We start from the raw sequence: 6,934 nt of genomic DNA, 5'->3' as shown, positions 1-6,934 counted from the left end.
TTTTTTTTAAAGATTTTATTTATTTATTTGAGACAGAGAGAATGAGAGACAGAGAGCATGAGAGGGAGGAGGGTCAGAGGGAGAAGCAGACTCCCCGCCGAGCAGGGAGCCCGATGCGGGACTCGATCCCGGGACTCCAGGATCATGACCTGAGCCGAAGGCAGTCGCTTAACCAACTGAGCCACCCAGGCGCCCCGATACTTTTTGTTTTTTAAAAGATTTTATTTATTTGACAGACAGAGAAGGAACACAAGCAGGGGGAGTGGGAGAGGAAGAAGTAGGCTTCCCGCAGAGCAGGGAGCCCGATGCGGGGCTTGATCCCAGGACCCTGGGATTATGACCTGAGCCGAAGGCAGACGCTTAACGACTGAGTCACCCAGGCACCCCTGAACATATATTTTTTAATTGTTTTTTTTTTTAAAGATTTTATTTATTTATTTGAGACAGAGAGAATGAGAGAGCCAGAGAGCACATGAGAGGGGGGAGGGCCAGAGGGAGAAGCAGACTCCCCGCCGAGCAGGGAGCCCGATGTGGGACTCGATCCCGGGACTCCAGGATCATGACCTGAGCCGAAGGCAGTCGCCCAACCAACTGAGCCACCCAGGCGCCCTATTTTTTTAATTGTTAATATCAGTCCCACTTGGTGTGAACATATGTATTTTTATATATGTACATATTTTGGTTACATAAATTAACCCATTTATTATAGGCTAGCAATGTCTCAAATGGTGGAGCTTCTACTGGTCTCTTGAGTCCTTCAGACTTCCGATGGCTGCCTTTACCTTGATGGCAGAAGCAGTGCTATAGGTCCAGGAGCACCAGCGACGGTTTTCAGGCAGGAACCACAACGCCAGATCCCCACAGCTTCTCTTTTCATCTTGGTTTTGCCACAGAAGGAGCAAGTGTACTTTCATGCTGGCTCATTTCAATCTTCTTCACCATTTTCCTGTGGGAGGCACCATAACGGTCCCGTATTTACATACAACTCCGACCTTCTTGCTGTGTTTAGTCATTTCGCCACAAACTAGGTCTGAGACCAGAGAGCTGAACATACGTATATGTTAATAGAATTGATAGATTGATTTCCTTTTTACCTTCTTTCCTTTCTTCTTCTTCTTTTTTTTTTAAAGATTTATTTATTTATTTGAGAGAGTGAGAATGAGAGAGAGTACATGAGAGGGGGGAGGGTCAGAGGGAGAAGCAGGCTCCCCGCCGAGCAGGGAGCCCGATGTGGGACTCGATCCAGGGACTCCAGGATCGTGACCTGAGCCGAAGGCAGTCGCTTAACCAACTGAGCCACCCAGGCGCCTTCTTTCCTTTCTTCTTTTCCCCCTTTCTTTTATAAATACTTATTTTTTTATTTTTATTTTTTAAGATTTATTTATTTATTTGAGAGAGAGAGAGAGCGCGCGAGCACATCTGTGAGTGGGGGATGGCCAGAGGGAGAGGGAGAGAGAATCTCCAGCAGACTCCCCACTGAGCACAGAGCCAGCTTGGGGCTGGATCCCAGGACCCTGAGGTCATGACCTGAGCCAAAACCAAGAGAGGCTTAACTGAACGAGCCACCCAGGCGCCCTCTTTCACAAATATTTATTTATTTATTTATTTATTTTCTTTCACAAATATTTAAATACCTACTGTAGGCCAGACACTAACCTAGGTGCTAGAGACACTGCAGTGAACTGAACAAACTTCCTGCCCTCTTGGAACTTAGGGTTTGGAAGACCCACCCCAATGACGATAAGGAGCAGAGATCTGAATGACAATAGGGAGCAAGCCAGGAGGAATGAAAATTCCAGACAGCAAAGGGAACAGCAAGTGAAAGACCCTGAGGCATGCTTGGAAAGTTCAGGAAACATCAAGAATGTTAGTATCTGGCATGGGGTAAGAAATGAGAAAAGAGGGCGCCTGGGTGGCTCAGTCGGTTAAGCGACTGCCTTCGGCTCAGGTCATGATCCTGGAGTCCCGGGATCGAGTCCCACATCGGGCTCCCTGATCCACAGGGAGTCTACTTCTCCCTCTGACCCTCCTCCCTCTCATGCTCTCTGTCTCTCATTCTCTCTCTCTCAAATAAATAAATAAAATCTTTAAAAAAAAAAAGAAAAAAAAAAGAAATGAGAAAAGATACATTAACCTGAGATCAGAGAGGGAAGCAGAGACCAAGTCAATTAGGGCCTGGGTTTTATCCCAAATGCAATAGGATGTCACTGGAACATGTTCAGGTGACATAATTTAGTATATGATTTTTTAAAGATCCCCCTGGCTACTGTGTGGGGAGTGGTTTATGGGATCACTAAAGGGAGAAGCAAGGAGAGTGGCAGGACAGCTGCAATCGTTCAAGAGAAAGTTCATGCGGGTCTTAGCATTCATCTCTGGGTTCTCAACATCTAGCATAATATTTATTATCTGTTGTCTGATGAGGGATTGGACCCAAGTAACATATACAGTCTGAGCAAGTACTATTGCTAAACTATGTAATGGGTACTGAGAATACATCAGAGAATGAAAGAGATAGAAGTCCTACCTTCACAGAGTTTTCAATCTAGTGAGGAAAAGAGGTATTAAATGCCATAAGTAAACAAAAATATATGGTGTTTCCAATGATAAAAAGTGCTATGAAGAGAAATGAAACAGGGAAGAGGGATAGAGAAAGCTGGGACTGGAGTGGTCAGGAATTTAAAATAGAGAAATCAGGGCACCTGGGTTTCTCAGTCGGTTGGGCATCTGACTCTTGGTTGAGGCTCAGGTAATGATTTCATGGGTCCTGGGATCAAGCCCCGTGTGGGGCTCAGCGCTTGGTGGGAAGTCTGCTTGAAGATTCTCTCCTCTGCCACTTCCCCTGTGCTCGTGTGTATCCGTGCTCTTTGTCTCGCTTTCCCAAATAAATAAATAAATCTTTATAAAATAGGGGCGCCTGGGTGGCTCAGTTGTTAAGCGTCTGCCTCTGGCTCAGGTCATGATCCCAGGGTCCTGGGATCAAGCCCCGCATCAGGATCCCTGCTCGGCGGGAAGCCTGCTTCTCCCTCTCCCTGCTTGGTTCCCTCTCTTGCTGTCTCTCTCTCTGTCAAATAAATAAATAAAATCTTTAAAAAGAAATCTTTATAAAATAGAGAAATCAGGGAAGGCCTCACTGAAGACGTGACATTTGGACAATGACCATGGGGGAGACGAGGGAAGGAGTGATTTCAACTTTAGGGGCACCTGGGTGGCTCAGTCAGTTAAGGTTAAGCGTCCGACTCTTGATCTCAGCTCACGTCTTGAACAGGGTGGTGAGTTTAAAAAAAAAAAAAAAGTAAACTTTCCAGGGGAAAAAGTGAACTAGGTAGAAGTAGCAAATGCAAGGTCTCTGAGGCCAGTGTGTGCTAGGCATGTTGAAGGGGCCCCAAGGAGTCCAGTGGACCTGGAATATAGCAGTGAATTGGACAAGAACTGAGAGATGGCTGAGAGGGGAAAGACAGGTTGTGTGGGGCTTTACAGGTTACTGCAAAGAATTTGGATGACAGACATAAAGTGACTTGGTTTCTACCAGGATCTCTCCGACTGCTATGTTGAGAAGGGACTCCAGGTTGAAAGGCTGGAAGGGAAGGAAGCTGGGAGAACAGTGAGGAAGCTACTGCCACAGTCCCGGTGGGAAATGGCTGTGGTGTAGCATAAAGCGGTGATTTTGTTTCTAGTCACACTCAACACACTTAATACTGATTCAACAGTATTATCTAATGTATAGTCCGTATTAAAATTTCCCTCCCGAAGTGCTTTTTACATTAAGGAGAAAACCTTGATCCAATCGAGGCTCACCTAATGCGTTTAGTTCTCACCTCTTTCCCGCTTTGGTATTTTTAAGAGCTCAGGAAAGGTGTTTTGCAGCCTATGTCCCACATTCTGGATTTGTCTGATTGTTCCTCTATAGTTGGGTTCAGGGTAGCTATTATTTGGGCAAGGATTCTACAGAGGAGGCATAATGCCATCCCCATTGCATCATATCAGGAGACACATAATATCAGATCCATTATTGGTGACGCTAAGCGATAGTGTTGGTGATTAGATCTCCCGGTTAAGGTGGTGTCTGCCAGTTCTGTCCACTGCAAAGCAAGTTACTCCGTGGGATGATACTTAGGGACTGAATATATAGAGAATATACTGTTGCCAAACAACCTTTCGCCCAGTGGCTTTAGCATCTAATGAACAACCCGGTGGCTTCTGACCTTGGGCCTCAGTTTGCTCATCTGAACAATGAGGGTAACAGCGATCCCAAAAGGATGCTTGTTTTGAGGATCAGTACTTGGCACACAATAAACGCTCCGTAAATGTTAGATATTACTGGACGAAGGCAAGTGTGACAAGATTAAGGGCAGGGCCAGAGCAGCATTCTAGTCCTCCGGACCCTGCCGCAACTCCCAGGCAGTGATCGAGGGAGAGCGGCCAGAGGGTCCACACCGCCACGCCCTCGAGCCGCGGGAGCTGGGCCGAGCGGGGGCACCTAGCGCCCAGGCCGCGCAAGGCCCCCTGGGACCGGTAGTGCTGGGCGTGGCCTCGGGACTACATATCCCGGAGGCCCCCGCGCCGCGGCTCCAGGCGCTGCCGCCTCAGCCCCTCCACAGCGACGGCGGCGGCCGCGGCGGCTGAGTCGGTGGTGGCGGCAGTGGTGGCGGCTGCAGGCTGAGCGGCGAGGTTCCGATTTAAAGCTGAGCTGCGAGGAAAATGGCGGCGGGCGGTGAGTGGAGATAAAGGAGGAGCGGCGGCGGGCGAGGGGGTGGAGTGCGAGGCGGAGGGAAAGAGGGCGAGTCCCGGGGCTGCCGCGAGCCGGAGGCTGCGGCTCCGCGGAGGCACTGAGGGGCGCGCCGAGAGGGGGGCGCGCTGAGATAGTTTCGGGGTGTCGGGGCCGCGCTGCTTCTCCGCAGTCCGGGGCGGCCCGCAGCCGGAGGAAGGGGAGTCGAGGTGGGGCGGCAGCCGCCTTAGGGGTGCAAGGAGGTCCCCGCGCGGAGGGGTCACCCCGACGAGTTTGGGGGGACCGCGGGGGCCCGCTTTTCCTTCCTGTCCCTAAAGTTTTATCTTCTCCCAGCCCTTAGGGCTGCTTTAGAACGCTCCCCGCGCCCCCTCCTCCCGCTGCCTCGGCTCCTTCGCAGTTATTCTGAAGAATTAGGGGGCGGGGGAAACCGCACAGACCCCACTGACCCCCACACCAGCCTCCCAGTCGCACGCAGAATCGGGCTGCATTTTGTTGCTGTGTTTCCTCCTTCACTTGGGCATTTTTAATATTTTAACTCGAATTATCTGCGGAATTTCGTTTTGGGCACGGGTAGGTTCTCCGCAGTTTTCTCAGTGAAAAGGCATTTTGCTACCTCTGGTGTGAAGGTTGGGAAATGGCAAGTGGGAAGTTGGCGGATCAAATTTGGGGTTTGGCTGTCTTTATTAGTACTATTTTTCCCGTCCCCATCTCTGATCTTACATACATTGATTCAATTTGTAATGATTTGAATTGTCTTGCACATGCTTTAAAAAAACAAACAACCCCAAACCAAAAAACCATGAGTCGTTGTAAGGCTTAGTTGCTTCTAGTTTGAGGGCACTTAGGGTGGAAAAGTTAACCAAAAGAGCAGTTGTGAGAGGGAGAAAGCATCGTTTCAGAATCTCACTAAGCAGGAGGAGTTCGGGATTCCTAAATGGAATGACATGAAAGGTATGAAATTCTCCCGAAGTCGAAACTTCTTTTTTCCCCTCCCGAATGTGAAGACTTCCTTTTTTGCAGTTTTTGAGCAGCGCTTCAAAGCCAACCTGTTTTTGTTATTAAGCCTGTACCGTAAAGAAACAGGAAGGCGGGTACCAGCTGTCTTGCTGCAGTGGGTTTAAATGGATTTGAATGAGATGAGTGAGTGGTAGTAGTATTGAGTGAGATTGCTGCATCTCCTTGATTTAAATGCCTGGCCTCGGATCCACCTAACTGGTCCCTGGCTGCAAGAAAGCTTCAGTATGTGTTGCAGCAGGTTGTATAGAGGATGATGGAAAAAACCAACCCCCCCCTCCCAAAAAAAGAAAACAACAACAAAAAACCCCCAAACATAGGTCTTGTGAATGCCGCATAAACTGTTAAACGGAAATCTGGAAGTTCATGAAATGTTCTTGAAAAAAATTTAAATTACTGCTCTATTTAGAATAGGTTATACCAGATATAATACCCAACTGGAAAGGTACACAAACACTGAAAAATGAGTCTCTCCTCTAAACCCTCCAATTTGGGCTCCTTGGAGGCAGTGACTATTACTGGTTTCTAGAGTATCTTTGGTCTTTGGAATAATTATTTTAAGATTTTTATTTGAAACATATCCTTGTTGGGTGCCAAAGCAGGAAAATAAAATGAACAGGAGAAAGGGAAAATGTGGAGGGAATATTGTTTTCTTTTCACTGTCTTGAACAAATGTTGATAGCTATTAAGAAAGGGCTTCTGAACTTACTGCTTATGTTGCCTTGTGTACTAACACCCTTAAAGAAGTAACAATCTATGGGGCTTTAGGATGAAGAATGCTGCCAGGGTTCATTGTTTGTATGTAAGATGAAGCTTCTGTTTGTAACATGTAAAATGATATTGAACACTATGGCTCCTGTCACTGGAGGTTGCTTCAGGTTCTGCATTTAAATGAGCAGTAATCTAGGTTGCCTGTGATCCTAAATTATAGTGGTATTTTCTGTATTGATAGAAGTGACTTAATTGTCCAATCAGTATTAAAAAAAGGTATATGCCAGCTTCTAGCATATAGAACTACATTTTGGACATGAGGATTGTGGAATAAATGGGAAGCTTTAATGTTTCTAGAGGAGTTGTAGGAAATATTTTTACCATAAAATATTCCTTACCTACAGAGGCTTTGAAAATGCAAAACAGCCTCAGCATAATTAACAGATTTTGTATTTTTGTAAGTTTTAGAATGGTGGTTTGAAA

At 47.0% G+C, this 6,934-nt stretch overlaps 1 protein-coding gene and 1 pseudogene across 7 annotated transcripts in view; both read left to right on the top strand.

Annotated features, from left to right (window-relative positions):
* The window catches only part of LOC145723747 (S-phase kinase-associated protein 1 pseudogene), a 5,923-nt pseudogene extending 1,300 nt beyond the window's left edge, over positions 1 to 4,623 (top strand).
* NCOA3 (nuclear receptor coactivator 3) overlaps positions 4,554 to 6,934 on the top strand; it is a 134,817-nt gene continuing 132,436 nt past the window's right edge. For 6 of the 7 annotated variants that reach the window (XM_081832613.1, XM_081832612.1, XM_081832611.1 and 3 more), the window contains exon 1: positions 4,554 to 4,711. The gene's annotated coding sequence lies outside the window, so the exon portion shown is untranslated. The remainder of the gene's footprint in view (positions 4,712 to 6,934) is intronic. The other variant, XM_081832609.1, reaches the window with a different exon arrangement.

Source organism: Leptonychotes weddellii, chromosome 10 (genome assembly GCF_054177405.1).
Source record: "Leptonychotes weddellii isolate Sample4059 chromosome 10, ASM5417740v2, whole genome shotgun sequence".
In the NCBI taxonomy this organism is placed as follows: Eukaryota; Metazoa; Chordata; class Mammalia; order Carnivora; family Phocidae; genus Leptonychotes; species Leptonychotes weddellii.
This window is presented reverse-complemented; position numbering and strand designations above follow the sequence as displayed.